This window comes from Manacus candei, unplaced genomic scaffold, assembly GCF_025592945.1.
Source record: "Manacus candei isolate 608988 ecotype Guabito, Panama unplaced genomic scaffold, ASM2559294v1 h1tg000064l, whole genome shotgun sequence".
NCBI lineage: Eukaryota > Metazoa > Chordata > Aves > Passeriformes > Pipridae > Manacus > Manacus candei.
Window position 1 is genome coordinate 699,579 of NW_026138112.1, and position 16,243 is coordinate 715,821.

General features: G+C 43.8%; 1 long non-coding RNA gene across 1 annotated transcript in view; it reads left to right on the plus strand.

The window, feature by feature from the left end:
* LOC127478958 (uncharacterized) overlaps nucleotides 1–16,243 on the plus strand; it is a 160,366-nt gene that overhangs the window by 15,335 nt on the left and 128,788 nt on the right. Inside the window, exon 2 of the long non-coding RNA XR_007907425.1 lies at nucleotides 649–738. This is a non-coding gene — a long non-coding RNA (uncharacterized LOC127478958). The remainder of the gene's footprint in view (nucleotides 1–648; nucleotides 739–16,243) is intronic.

Below are 16,243 nucleotides of genomic sequence, written 5' to 3' on the forward strand. Positions count from 1 at the left end.
AAATACAGCCCATCTCAGAACATCTCTTTTGCGCCCACAACGAGCCCCTAATTAATTCTGCCTATAATTCCAGAACATTTATTATTAATAAGTATTAATACAATTAAAAAAAAAACCAAACAGAGCCATTCTCAGGATTATGACTCTGACCCAGAATATCCGGGAGGGAAAAATGTACAGAGATAACTGCATTTCTTGTTTTCTTGGCATAAAAATGGAACAAAACTAAATGAAATGAGGCAAATTGTCACCAGGCTGTTGTAATAACCAGATCACTGTATTTTTTTTTTAGTGATACAGTTATGATTTTACTCATGGTGCAAAAAGTATTTGCTACTAAAGCCTACTTTTGTGAGTAGTGTGCCCGAATTTAAATATATATATATATGTATATATTAACAGATAATTGTGATAGAAAGGATTTGGAAGTTTAACCCCTGGTGGTTTCCTGGACATTCCTCTTGGGCAGTGCAGAGGGAACCAGCTGGGAAGGGCTGCCTGACCCAGAGAGGGAGCAGTGATGTGTGTGGGGGAGAACTTAGTGATAAAAGCACAGGGAAAAGGGAAAATATCTGTTCTCTTTTTCTCCCCAGAAGTCTGGGATGTGTCATTCTGGGAGCAGTAATGTGAATTTTCGTGTCTCTGTAGGTCTTCTCCAAACAACAGGGCCGTGGAGCTGTGCAGGGTCCTGCCTGGAGCTGCTCAGCGTCCTGGGAGCTGCTGCTGCCTCCTGAGCAGGTACTGTGGGATGGGATGATCTGGGATACCTTCTGTCATTCACTGCTAAAACACAGCTCCTTCCAGGATAAAACACAGCAGCTCTGAACTGGGAGAATTCAACAATTGCTCAAAAACGTGCTTCTCACTCTTTTATGGGACTTGTAAGACTGCAGCAGTGAAGCAGGGAAAGATAATCTGTGCTAAAAATCAACTTATAAAATGAGTTCACACTCGTGGCTTACCTTGAAAATTCAGTGGAAGTTGGAAGTTAAACTAATACTAACCAGGCCTGATTCAAAAAGATTTGGTTTGTCTGGCACCAAAACAAAGTATGTTTCTGACTTGCTGTTTGGCAGTAGGGGAGCACATTTTCTGAAGGCTTTACTTCTCACCTGGGCAAATAAATAAGGATTCAAAATATTTTCTCCACCCAGGGCACATCAGATAAGTTTTACTCCTTCCAAAAATGTGGCAGCTTAGCCATTGTGAAAATCTGGCAAAATGGAGCAGAGTGCAAGTGGGTTCACTGGTGACAAAACAGCAGCCCTGGGCTGCCAAGGGCTCCTTTTTTCCAAGCTGTGATCACTTGGAATCCATGGCCTGTAACTGTCAGTGTGGGCTACCATCCATCTGATTCATCCAGAAAAGTTGTTTATAGATGGAAAGGAACTCTGTGCTCTGCCTCTTTGCCCAGGATTTCCTGGCATTCAGGAGTTGTGCTGTGGCTGCTGGATGTTCCCAGGTAAGGGAGAGGCAGCTGCTCCTGGCGGGATGTCCCACCCTGCACGGGGCTCTGAGCAGGCAGAGGGAGCCCAGCACCCTCACATTCCTTGCCAAGACACTGCATGTTGCTGTCTAGAAGCCCTTTGTGTCCAACAGTACAGTTGGACCAGCTCACAGCAGCAGTAAGAGAAAATTTCCCAATGCTTTGCACACTTGAACTTCAGACAGTTTCCTGCTCCTAATTAAAGCTGCAGAGTGGGAGTGCACGGATCCCCTTCTGGCACATGAGTGTTACTTTCTGACTGATACACATGAGAGGCGTTTGGGGCAGCTTCATAATAGCTGGGCTTTGAAGAAATGCTTGGTTTATACAGTTAAAAAGGAAAAATTGGTTGGGGTTGTAAAGGCCTAAAGGGCATAATCTGCACTATCTGATCCATTTGCCTTCCGAGCTACTGCACTGGAGCACAAAACAGCCACTTGATTTCTTAAGCACCTGAAGAGGAGGAGAGGCAGGGGCTTGAGGGTGGAGGAGAAGGGAGCAAACAAACCCCGCTCAGGGCTGGCACAACAGAAGTTCCATTGTTTTAATTTACAAACATTTAACCCATGGAAAAGCTGCCCTTCTCCCCAGCATTTCCATTAACACGTTGAAATTGCAGTTGTTGGAAATCTTGGTCCAGGTAAAAATATTCTTTTCATAAGCTCTCGGAGGAGAGCGAGGGAAGTAAAATAAGAAACAAAAACCTTTTTTTCCCCCCCGATTTCCCCACCCCCTTTTGGCAAAGTCACCTAAAACTGAGGGGATTAACTATTATGAATCAATAGGAGGCACTTTTGAAAGAGGAAGCATTGCTATCCAGATTTGAGGGAAATGAAGTGTTTATTGGAACAAAAATATCCTCTTTGTTCAAATGTTACTTCATTGAACTGTGTATTCCCTTCTGAAGAGCATGAAAAGCAATTGAAGAAAATGTTTTATGCCACTCTTCCTTTCTTTTACCACTCACATCTTTTGTCTTCCTTTAACCTCCTGTTCTCTGTGTCCATCTTTCCCATTAAATCACTAACCGATGTTTTTCTAATTAATGCCAGTTTAATTTCATGTGTAATGACGCTGTGTCTGTGGGGGGAGTTTGATTTCTTTTTGTGACTCTGGCCTGACCACTGAGATTAGCAGCATCTGTACAAAGCTGAGAAGTCCCTTGGGGCACCAAGCAACACTTCCAACTCCCTTTTTTTTTCACAAAATCAAAGTGACTGGCATGCAGGATTAATAGAAAGTATCTCTCCATAAAATGACTGTTTGCTTTACAGCTTTCTGAATCGCTTCATACTTATTCACTTTCTTTTAAATTATTGAAGATGATAGAGTTAGGTATAACATTATTATAATATAGCTGCAAACTAAGCTGGAAAAACTGTTTTTAAGAAAAAGGATGACATAATGCTGGCAAATCATGTCTATCAATATTCCATAAGCATTTATATAATTGTACTAGTTGTTGGAAACCACTAAAAAATGTTGCATGTGAATATATTTCAGCTTGTGGGTTGATTACAAACAGTTTTCAGAGACTTTTTTCCTTGAGTATTCACAACTTTTCATGCAGGGGGTCATCTAGACCACATGATGCTCTTTGTGTCCTCTCATATTTCTCCCACTCATATTATTCCTTTCTTGTCTATTGGTTTTTCCAGTGGGATTGAAAAGAAAGTGTCACATTCAGGTGTGTGATGAACTCTGTCCATCATAGTTTAGCTCTTGGTGACTTTATGGCTCCTCTTGCTGTGGTAATTAAGTTTATCCTCTGTTGGCACCATCCTTTAGGTGAACACAGAAAATTAAGGAGCATCCTCACAGTTTTCCTGTGAGATTATTCATTGAAGCAGAAAGTATTTAGGGGACAGTTTAATTTTGAGGTTTGTTTTTTATTCCAGGAGAAAGATTTGCAACGTGATTATGGTTTTTTGCATGGTAACGTGCAGGAGCAGGATGCAGATGAGAGCTTTTAAAGGGAAACTAAGAAAACACACATACTTTGAGACATGTACATGCCTCTTACATGACTTCCACCCATTGCTTCATACAACCACTATTTACATTTGGAGCTAGTGGTTTCTTAAATGCTCAGAGCCTACAATTGAGCCCAGATTTCCAAAAGTGCTTGGCACCCAGCAGTTCTCACTGAGACATTTTTATGGCCAGATAATCAAAATTGCTCAGCATGGTGGCAGCTGGGGAGTTTTGAAAATCTAGCCACTTATTTTAATGCCCAAGTGGAGGCTGGGTTCTTCAGGAAAGCTGGTTCATATCTTGTAGTTCCAGTGACTGTGCATCAATCCTGTAAGGACATTTTTTTTTCTCTCATGACCATACAGTCTATCATATATGTGCCCACTTAAAAACCTGCCCACTCATTCTTCCATATAAATCGCTACTACATCAGTTACACAGAATTTCAAAAGTTGTGGGTACCACAGGAATGAAGCAAAAGTTCAAATGAAAATCAGATCCAGCAATTACAGGATTTTTTTTCTACAAGCGTTTTTCTTTCAGGCTTGACTTGAAGTGAAATAAAGACAAGAGACACCCGTTTCCAGCTTAGGAAGCAAACAAAACCAAATTGTAGAGGGTGAGAGTTGCTTATCTGAGCTGCTTTTTATAAAGCAGCTTGACAGCTGAAAAGAAAAACACTGGGGTAACTTGTAAAGTGAATAAGTTTAGCTCTTACATTTGCAATTTTCCACTCAGTGTTCCCTGTCCTACTGAGCCGAGAAAGTGGGGAGTGTGTAATGTGCCAGTAATAATAGTGAGCATTTCCTTTGTAGCCTGAAGGCATTAATAGCTCCCCCAACACCCCTGTGGGGCAGGGAAATGGTGTGATTGCCACCTCGCCTCTGGCACAGCAAACACACCAGCAGAGGTTAAAGCTGAGGTTTGCCAGGAGAACTGCTGGCTGTGTTGTTCCTCTCTCCTTTCTTAGTGTCCCAAGAGATGTGGCTCCCCTGCATTACCCAGGGACCTGATCCTGACCAATAAACAAGAAAGGAAATCCTTTCTTGGGACAAGAAAGGATTGTCAGGAGTGTTTTGTGATGGTCAGGGTGCTTCACAACTGCCCACAAAAGGTTTGTTTTACTCAGGTGATCGTTAGACATGGAGGGCAACTCCTGTACTTCTGAGAATTTCAAATAAGCCCAATTAATGGCAGTCTCTGTGCCTCAGAAAATCACTTGGCAGTAGGCACGGGGAAGGTCAGAGTGTCTCCCGTGCTGGAGGAGGGTGTGTGGATGCAGAGCCAGCACAAGCCATGACTGAGATAGAAGTGGGGGATTTTGGGGGACCTGTGTCACGTGAACCTCCTCGTTCCCCCCACTGGCACAGCTGCCAGGAGCTCAGCAATCCCTCTGGGAGATGACCTGGCTCCTGGGAGTCCTGGAACAGGCAGCCCCTGTTTGGGAGGGTCTGATCTCTGTGGAGGAGGCTCAGTGTTCCAGCTCAGGTTCCTCACCCAAGCAGAATGCCTAAACTTGGACCTTTGAGTGAAAATCAGCTTCCAGTGTGTTCACCCTGTCAGTTCTACCCAGCTCTTGTTGAACAGCACAGCTCTTCACTCCCTGCATCTGCAAACTGGCCCTGGTTTTGCTAAAGGTTGAGCTGAACTGGCTTTTCAAAAGCACCCAGGTCATTTTTCCTTCCCTGGAGTGACAGAGATGCTTTTATGAGTTGGAGTCCCATTAAAAATCAGCAGATGGAAGCCCAGCTCTTTGAGTATAATCAGGTACCTACTTCTTGCTGATTCGTGGATTTATAAATATGTTTAATATATTGGACTGTGGCGTGTCTGAATTAACAGTTAGAGAGGCTTTACCATCCCTTCACACCCAGCTTTCCTTGCCATGTGCACTTTGTGCCTCAGAGCTTGACCACCAGTTCTTCTTTTAGGAAGCCCTGAAAGCACTGTGGAATAGTGTTTACAGGGTCTGGGACACATTTTCCTGGGAAACCCCTGGCCTTGGGGTTGTCCCATGCTCTTTATTCTTACCCCACAAAACATATTTGTCCACTGTCCTCTCTCAACTGCTTGCAAGCAGCAAATCTGGGAGACAAGCCTGGGGAGAGGTGGACTGTTCACAGACCTGTATCTAAAAACTTCATTTGGGTAATAAAGAGCAATAATGTGAGTAACTGCAGGGAAGAGGTAGCCGAGAGGTGACTTCTGTGGTGTGGATTGATGAATTCAAAAGGAATTGGTCTTTTCATTACTTTGCTCCTTTTGAAAATATAAATCTTTCCTTCAAACAAAAGGAACTTAAGCTTTCAGACAAGGAGGTTTCTGACTGACTGGAGGCATTATGACATTAACTGGTTGCAAGTTCATTCTGCTGCTGGATCAGCTTCCTTAAATGGTCTTGTGAAGAAACCTTTGCCAAAAATCGTGTTCGAGGCTGGCTGAACGTGGTGGCAAATGAACTCTTTCATCTGCTTTCTTCCAGTAACAAGTGCCAGCTTAAAAGGAGGGTGCTGAAAAGGGCAAAATAAATGTTATGTCAGTACACTTATTTTTAATAGCATTACTGGTAGTGACTGGCACTACAGTGTGTCAAAATCCTTTGTGCTATTTGCTGCAGGAGGTCCAGAAAACCAGTATTTGTGTCTGCATAATTTGTGGCAGCATCTGATATTCTGAATAATAGGCATGTTAGTAGCCTCCAGGTCTCCATCCCTACCTCTGTGCAAAAAAACCCAAACAAATAGTGTTGTTTATTTGACAGGTAAACACACTGATGACTGGCAATTGCTGTCATTAAAAGAAGACCTCAAACAGTGGCCACTTCCTTGGGGGGTCATTAAAAATCCATTGGCAACTGCACAGAGCTTAAATTTACAGCTTGAGCTCCTGCTCTTGCCTTGTGCCTCCTTTTGCAAAGTTATTCACTCTCCTTTGGCAGAGTAATTCACTTTCTTATCTGAGCTGTTTAATTCCCCAGTGGGATGGAAGGCAGGCAGCAGCTCCTGGTGGAAACAGTGGTCCAGTGATATCATCCACCTCAATGCATTTATTTCCAGCTCCCCTTGCACTGTTGTCCTGTTCTCTGCCTTTTCCTACTGGCAGTTTCAGTGAGAAGACAAAGTTAGGTTACGGGGTTGCAGTGAAGCCCCAAGCTCAGATCTTTCAGTGTAAAACTTTCATGTGATTTCAGTCGAGAATCTGTCTCCTGTGCAGGTTTTATGCAGTGTTTTGCCTGCAAAATGAATGATTTAATTGCCCTGCAGGGTATGCAGACCAAATAAAATTAAGTCCACAGACCAAACAACATTAAGTCCACAGGAGCTACTGTCATCTCTTTTGGCTTGACAAGAAAAGGTGATGTTAGTTTTGCATCTGCCTCAGCGTTATTAAATCTTTCAGTACTGAGGGTGTGTCATATTCTGGAATTTCATTAAAACCTTATTGTTAAGTAAAGGGTCAGATTGCTGGTCTTGATCATTGAAGAGAATAGCCTGAAAGGGTGTTCCCTAAGTATGGCAATGGCTGAGGACAGAGAAGGCAAAGGAGAACAGTCCCCACTTTGTTCTTTTGGAATCTGAAGGTACTGGTTGCTTTTCATTTATTTGCCTCTTAATTTTTAAGATCCTGTGACTGACTTTCCTGGAATTGTCAATTTACACATTGGTTCTGCAAATATGGGGAGGGGGCTGTTCTTAATTCTCTGGATGCTTAAATTTGAGCAGGGTCCTGCTGGGAAGTTAGTGATGGACACCCTGGCTCTCAGAGGTTCAGTCTGGGAGCAGATTCGTGTTCTGGAGAACGCAGACATTCCCTGGCATTTGAGGCAGTGTCTGTAAAGCAGGCTGCTGAAGCAGGGTAGCCATGTCTGTGGGACTGTATGGGTACAGGTATTCCCTTGCTGTTGGGCAGTGCTGGGAATGCCTTGGATTTCATAACCCATGGAAAAGAAAAGTCTGTCCGTGCTGTGCTCTTTGCAAGCCCACAACCAACCCTTGTAAAATGAGCCTTTTCTACTGCTGAGCAAACACCCCATGGCCTTTGCTGCCTCCCTTCCCATGGAACATCCCAGGGCTGGGCCTTTTGTTCCAGCAAAATGCACACCTGCCAAAAATAACCTGGAGCTTTACCAGCCAGGGTGTCTTGCAGCAGTGCTCCTGCCCTCCCACATCCAAAGGATGCTCCTGCATTGCTGCCAGATCCTGCCCAGGGATACAAACAGTGGGGAATGCAGGAACTGCCACCAAGTTTCCAGAAGAACAAGGCTTGATGTATTTTGGCCAAGGAGAAATCCGTGATCCTTAAGGAACAAAGATTCCTCTTGCATGGAAATCAGTCTGATGGGAAGGGAACTGCAGGGAGAAGTAATTCATCTTCACTGGGATGTGCTGAAACTAAGCCAGAACAGTTTCTTAGCAGAAGGCAGGTCTATGATCTTAGTCCCATTAGGATCCCTCTGGAATGTTGCCCATTCCTGCAGTGGAGTTGCAGTGGATTTTTGGGAGCAGCTCATCAGACTTGGCCCACTGCTAACTGAGGTTACTGTGTACATCCACATTTTGAGGTCAGCACGTTTCCAACCAAAGTGTCTTCTCCAAATTCTCTTTTTTTCAGGGCAATCAGGATCTGCTTTAAGGTTATTTAATGACTCTTCAAATGGGAACAGTCCACTGGCAAGGCAACCACATGTTACTAGAAATGATCGATTCTTTGAGGAGTGTAAAAGACTTTCTTGGTCTGTAACTTGGAAGTTTCTTCATTGCTCAAGAATATAATATATCATACATACAATATAATTGCTGCTTTCTCTTTGATCCCTCAAAGTACAGATTGTGGAGTGTCTCTTTCATTAGAGTTTATTCCTATTTCAGAATATTCCCTCTGTTACAGCTTCTACACTCAGTAAATGAACATAAGGAGAAGGACATCCAGGATTTAAAACACTTGGTGAGGGAACGACAACTGTGTGGTTGTTTTATTGTGTCTTCCTCATTTTTCAAGCTACTCCATAATCCTTGGTGGAAACCCCAAATGAATCTGTGTGATTAATTAATGGCTTGGTTCCTTACCAGGTATGATTTGTTGTTAATGGAACTATAATTGGGCTGTGTTGATTTGTACCATGAATCCAAGTCTTTGAAGTAAAGAACTATAAAGTATTAAGTATTCTCTGTGGGTGTGTAGAACTAAGTACTGTCCAAGAGGGTTGTGTGTGTATACATAAGTTAGAATTTATTTTTTTGAGCCCTCGCCTTCTTTGGGGTGTGTTGTAAAGAGAAGGTCTGGGAAATTCCCTTCCTACCCCACCTCGAAATGTTCAGCAGTTCTTTCTGTGCTTTATGGTGAGTGTTGTACTGGGAACAAATCAACCAGGTTTATGTCTTTATTCTTTTTTTCTTTTTTCTTTCCCTAAATGGTTCAAAAATGTCACTTTAGGCTTTTCATTGTCAAGGTTTTATTTGAACCAACAGGGAGAACAGGCAAATTCATCAACCAAGAAGCTCAGCCCCCTTGGCTGAAGCCCCTCCTGGGCTTCAGACAAATTTGAAGCAGCCTAGATCTGAAGTTGTAGCCTGGCTCAATCCCTGGTTGAAGGGAACCCTGAAGTACCTGTAGGCTTGGAATGAGCCAGTGACTGGATGCTTTTGCTCTTTATCTGAACTGACCCTTGAATTTAAAGCTCAAGGAAAACCCAAGATGAGAAATACAAGGATCAGTCACTGGAATTAGGACCCCCATTCCTTCCCACATAGGTCTCTGTAATTCTCTTGGTTCCTCTCTGTATTCTCTGGGCAGCCTGTTTCACTCTAAATCACCACACTTCTCTGTGTCTTACCTGTCACTGGTAGGATGGAATTTGTCACCTGTTGCTGTTAAACTGGCTGTTCTTCTCAGCTGGCAATTTAAGAGCCCTGAAATGCTGTTTGAAATGGATGCATTTCAAATATACTGCATCAGTTCTACCTACTGTCAGTTAATACTCTGGTCCCCCCACTAAAAACAAACCAGCCAACCCTTCTCAACAGAACTACTAAAACATGTACTAAAACTAAAATAATTCTTTGAAATCGAGGCTCTAATGTTCTAATCTGGATTGCAGTTTTAGAGGGAGAATGAAACCCTCGGGTGAAGGGGGTTTATAATCCAGCTCCACAGTTCACAGGGCACTGCTCTGAGTGGCAGCAGCTGTAATTAGGAGATTCAGTGGGTTTGAATTGTTCTGTGATTTTATTCTCTAGTAGGCTTTATAAACACACAGGGATGCACTAAAATATGAAATGATCCTAGAAGTGAGAGTACTGGAGACTTTCAGTTTAGAGGGGGTCTCTAAATACACTGATAGTGTATTTGAAAACTCGAATTCAGGGATCTGATACAAAGCAGGCAACAAGCAGAGGGCACAGAACTGTGCTACTTTATCCTTCACAGGCTTTGGTTGAGCTTTGCATCCTTGATATTGCCCATGGAAGGCTTGGAAAACTGAATGGCAGGGAGAGGGCAGTGGTACAGGAGTTCCTGGATGTTGGACAAGAAGATCCTGTAGTAGTTACCATCTACAGGGGTCATCTGAGTTTTGCAAGAGTCCACAGCTGATGCAGTTCTTAAAAATGATTTCTGTAACCAAACTGAAAGTCACTTGAGCTTGGCTTTGGCAATTCCTGGCTCTGCTGTCCATCTGAAGGGGGCAGGGAAGGAAGTAGGTGCTCAGCTGTTTGTTCTCCCTGGAAAAGAGACTCTGGTGTTGGTGTAATCAGTAGAACACTTGGCCTTCCCTTCCCCCTGCATCAGGACCACTTTTCCCTTGCAAAGCTTTTATATAGAGCACAAGGACCTATAAATAAAAGGGAGCTTATAAATAAATACAGCTGGGAGCCGACAAAGGCTTCTGACAAATGATGTTTATTGAATTTCTCACGTGTGGTCCAGTTTGAATCCAACCATGGGGCTTTGCTAAGTTTCTGAAAGTATATTTTGTGCCCAAGCCTGTGTTGGGCAGACCAGGGAGCTCTGGCTGGCTGAGGAAAGGACAGGAATGGGTGAAAAGAAGAGGTTTTAGTGAAGTTTATGGTACTAACGTTAGACAAATCAACCCAAGATCTGCTGCCTGTTGTTTGTGTGAGAGGGTTGATGAGAGAAAACAATCATATGACACACTCCTCTCAGGAGTTAATCGTGGTGCCATTGTCCTGGAAACACAGGAATCCATCCCTGGATTTAAGTACATTTTGTTGCAGCCAGTGATTTTGGTAGGTCTGGCCTGCTGTGGGAGGTGCTGGATGGACGAGGGCACAGAGAGCCCTGCTCCCAGGGAGCTCGGAGTGTTCCCCTGGAGCAGGAATTCCAGGCCTGCTGGGGACATGGAGCTCCTTGGATCTCACCCCGAGCCACCATGGGAGCTCTAGTCAGGTAAATTGACAAAGCATTAATTACTTCAAAGGAGAGCTAATGAGGCAATAAACCACAAGGGTGAAGCTCCAATGGTTTATGGTACCATTAGTAGACTGAAATGGAATTATAATTAGAGCAGGGCAAACGATTCATAGTCCACAATTTATCCAATGGATTTAGTGCTTGTTTCTGCTCATGAATTATGCACAAGGAGACATATTTTAGGAATGTATTCATTGTTTGAAATTGCTCAGCAGCCACTTTGTGTGGAGGTGTTCCTGCCAATATGAGTAGCCTTGTACAGTTTGCATCTGGTTTCCCTTTGCTTGGGGGGCTTTGTGGATGTATTTGTGCTCTGTCACTGATATACTATGGTGTTTCTACTTCCTGGAATGTTACAGAAAAGCATGTTAATTGTTCTGGGATATGTAGCAGTTACCTAAATTTGCTAGAAAAACCTTTCTTGATCTTCAGGGATGGGTTTTTTTTTGCTTGAGGAACGGTCCTTTTGCAAATAACTCAGCAGTAGAGAAGGAAATTCAGCAATACTTAATCAAACATCCATCCCCCAAAATGGATAAAACTTGTGTGTCCAAACAGAATGTTGTTCAGAAATGATGAAACAGGCTCAGGAGAGCTTTGTTCCACTGCTTAGATCTTGACTTAAGTGCAGAATAATTCAAACATTTGTTGAGTGACAGTCTTATCTCAAGCTTTGAGGTGGTGTGGGGCTGAGCTCATAAAATTCCTCTTGGAGCTCTTCCAGTTTGCATAAAATACTTGCATAATATAAGGAATGATCCTCTGTTGTGTGATATCTTTCCTGTCCCTGCTGTCATTAACTTGGAAGTATTTATACAGGGGAACAATGTTGCTGGGAGGGATCTAACGTTTGGGATTGGCTGTGTATACTCAGGGATGCTCCTTGTCCCTGCAGGCTGTGTTTGTGCCCCCATCTTGCTGTGCACATCCTAGTGTGTAACAGGCTTTGTTGATGACATCCAGCTCCCTTTCAGACCAAAAAACACAGGGATGCTTTTGAGTGAACAGTCCCTACACTACCCGTTAAGACTCTCTGGTGTGTCAGCCTGTCAGTCAAAATGTCTCGGGGCCTCTCTGCTTTCCCTTTCCCTGGTCTCTTCTGTGAAGACCCATTCAGAAGAGGCAGAATTAAGCCACAAACCTTTGTCTTCTTCTAAAGCTGCTGTATCCACCAGCCTGGCAATCGAGCCTTTCCTTCTTCTCTCAGGTGATTGACAAGCTCAGTGTCTTGCAGTGCTTTGTGCTGCCCCGTGCTTGTCTGGCTCCACGTTTGTCTTCCTGAATAAATCATGAATTCTCCTTTTTGTATGACATGTTAAGCCCATGATTTAAGAGCTTCAACATATAGCTCTTGTTTGTTCTTGCTTTTGTTAATAACTAATCATGAATTATCCATGAATGGGCTAATTAAGGCATTAACCATATATTATACACCAACCAAAGAATGAGATCTTTCAGAGACATCTATGTAGGTAGGAACCTCTTGGAATATCCCTGGGCTAGGGATGTCTGCATGTATTAGGGAAGATCTTCCAAATTCTGGCCTGCAGGGTAATCACAGCATAGCTCAACAATCAAAACAAGTCATACACAGAACAAATGCCTTGTAGGGAAAAAGCTCAGGATCCCAAAAGATGCAAATGGTGAAATATGGATCAGGAATTTTGTAACATCCTTTCAGAGAGGTCCAATATTGAATTGATTTTTGGTTTTCATGTAAAACTTCCTATGAAGCTCAGGTAGAATGAAACGAGGAATAGAAAGACTCACAACCCGTGTGCTGTGAGATTGTTTTCTGGATTCTAATATTATGAGTTTATTAAAAGGGAGACAGAGAGAGATTTCATAACAGTTTGTGTTGTTTTATACCCTGGCTACCTGCTGACACTGTTCTGCAGGTTAGGATTTCTGTTAGCAGGGATGAAAACCATTTGTGTGGAGGGGAAATGAAGAGCAGCTCAAGGAAAGAGCCTTGCAGGTGGCCAAGGTAGAGCCTGAGGCAATGGTCCAAATATCCCAGAACCAGGACTGAGGGATGCTGATGCCAGAAATGCCCTCAGTAACATCAGCAGTGATTCCCCAGTGTTCTTAAATAAGCTGGGTCAGACCAATTCTGGTTCTGTTGCCACAGTGGGCCTCGTTGGCTCTGTTGGTCTTCCCTTATCTCTCTCCAGAAATCTGCAGCACCCCCTCAGTCTGCCCTCATCCCAAAACATCTTCCCAGGTAGCCAATACCTGCTGGGCCTCAGAATGGCCCTACAGAATCCACTCTCTGGGTCCTGCAGTGGTTCTGAGGCTCAAGGGTTTGTGCTGCCCAGCTCCCCACTGCCAACTCTCTGTGTCTGATGTTGTGCATGACCCAGCAAAACCCAGCTCTGAGTCAGTGCACAGTAAAATAACAAAGTTGTCATTTGGATGTTTGAATTAAAAAGATCGTGGAGACTGTTTCTACCAAATGACTTTTCCATCAAATATTAATAGACTTGGCTGGTTGGGGTTTTTTTCAGAAGAAAAAAAATCCAAGAGACATAAATCTATATTAAAGACTAAGTGCCTACCAAATGGAACTTTATGCACATTTGCTGTGGTTTCTTGCTTTCTTTTTACTCAAGTGTTACAGAGGAAAGTCAGCAAAACCCACAAAATTGTTATTTTCTCTCTTCCATCTTTTAGCCCCGAAATTTTCGTTCGAACGCTGCTGTTTTCCACGGCATGGATTTCTGAGTGCCTGCCTAAAGCACAGATGACATGATCCATGATGAAAGCCAAAGGGTTAATCTTCCAGGGACTCAAGACTAATGGCCCAGTAATGCTCACCCAAGAGGGAATTGTGGCTGTTTCAGAGCTCAGTCCTGGTCACTTTATAATAATTTGGAGATTTCCACCAGAACTTAGGTGGCAGTAGGAGCAGCTTTTAATGAGGGACAGCAGTGCTGAAGGTGGATGTCTTGTACCTTGGATCAAAACCCTGCTCCTACCTCTCCTTTATCTGCTCCTGAAACCTCCTGTTGCAAATCTGTACGTGGCAGAAATTCAGAAGAGACTTTTATTCCTTTCACTGTGGCCTTGAGTTCTCATTAGAGCTGCTCCTTGCAGCTCCCCCTTCTCTGTCCTGAGCACTATTTAGGTGCAGATTACTTTTGGGGGCACACATGTATGTGGTACCCAAGTGTTTGTGTATACATGTATATTTACAGAGATGTATGCCTTATATGGACACAAATATATATTTATATGCATCCAGACAAGTCATGGGAAGTATAGATGTCCCTGATTTGGGAGCAGTGCATGGGGGGAGTCCGTGCAGGTGCCGTGTGTCCCGCAGGTAAACAGGGGCAGGTATTGGATTCCTCGCTCAGATTTTTGTTGCTGTGGGAATTCTGACTTGCATCAAACTCTTCTGTGCAAATGGTTTGGATTTGGGGACTCCCCCCCTGGCTAATGTGCCCTACCAATCTCCCTCTTATTGAAAGAGAGAAGAAGAAAGATGGAAGGCAGGAGAGGGAGCGGTGTAAAGGTCAGGCAGCATTGCAGCCCGACGCCAAGATTTATAACCCTCCAAATTCTCCCTCTCTGGGGCAGCATGTCTTTACAGACTCACATTATCTCTATTAATACCAGCCACAAGGTCATTACTCAGGCACTGAGCCTTCCTCCAGCATAAATATTTATACAAGGCTGACCTGCGGCTGCTGCGTTTGCCTTTTATTTGATTTCTGCCGCCTTTTGTGTCTGTCAGATAATGTCTTTAGCTGCTCTGTCTGGGACATGCAGAGGAGCCGGGGAGGGGTGAGGAAAGGAGGGAAAGACAAAGAGGGGCAGGGAGATGCAGAGGATCATTTGATATGATCCCCATCCATGGGCACATAATAAACCCTTTATTTCACGCCAGCTGAGGATTTTTAAGAAGTTTGTGTTTTGCAATGAGATGGTGAAACTTGGGACAATTTCCTTTTATCTGCTCAAGGAGTGCAAGAGTCTTTTATGTATCAATGTTGCTTTTGCTGGAGGTTAATGGGATTTTAGAAGCCCATTCCAGAGAACAAGCTGGGGATGGTTTGTGTGTAGGCATACAAGTGAATAAATAAATATGCCATCTCATATGACTTCATGGATGTGCGTCTCTGCTCACCTTGACACACTAACACTGCTCTGCACCTTGTTTCTGAGCCTCTGAGAGGCAGGTGCAGACACCTGTAGTGGCTGAAGGGGAGTGGAAATTCCTGTTCTTGGGAACACGTGTTCCATGGGCAAGGACAGTCTTGGTGTCTGTGCTGTGGATTGTGCTTGTCCTCTGGCACAGCTCCATCTGCCAGTGGGCAGGGATGGATGAGGAGTTTGGGGACAGGAATGGAAGACTGAGACAAGTGTGGTGCATGCCAAGGACTGGATGAAGTTTCCAAGTGTGATAAAAACACGGGAGCTGAAGGGAAGAATCCTGAGTTTAACCATGTGCTCAAATGTATAATGGCACAACCTGTCTGACTTCCAGAAGGACTGGATGTTCAGTGGCACTTGTAACTGCTGCCATGTCCCTGTCCCTCCAGGGAGGGCACCCTGTGCAGTGGTGGTGGAGATTCCCACACTGAAACCAGGGAGCTTTACTGCAGGAGCAGTTTAGTGCTGCCTCAGCATCTGCACTTTTGAGTAACTTTAAGCCTGGTAACTTTATTTAATTAATTTTACTTTCCCCCATTTCCATTAGCAGACTATAGCTGGAAGCTAGGACAGCAAATGTGCAGTCCCCTGTCATGGGCTTTTTGTTGTTGTTGAAGAAACACTGTTCAGTGTTTGCACAGGATTCCCCACAGTACCCTTGAAAATAGTAAAAGAAAAAAAGTAAAATTAGACTAACTTAAATATGGCCTTCAGATATGTTTTATCTACTTTCTGAAAGATTCCTTAATTTGATAAATTTAAGTTTTGCCTTCCTTCAGGATGCAAATCCTGCTCGTGCCACCGTGTCAGTGCTGATGGGGAGCCTCACTGCAGAGGAGAGTGAGGATCTGTCCTTAAACTAACACCTTGTCTTTTGTCATTACTGTAAGTGAGGATTTTGGAGCTTGAATCCCACACAAACATCCCTCTGTGTGGTCTTGGTCTTCCAGCCTGACTGAGTTGCCTGAATTAATCACCTGGATGTATTTCTGAGAGACTCCTGGGTTTTACTGTGTGCAGCTGCCCACCCCCCCACCCCCCTGAATACAAAGGTCTTCAAGTCTTTGAACTGTTTTGTCAGTGCTGGGGAAGTGACTTCTTTCAAGGATCTCTTTCTTGCCCCACCTGAGGATATTTTCCCTCCATACCAGTGGTTCTGTAATACTGAATTTGCACAGGAGCAAAGCTGCCTCTTTG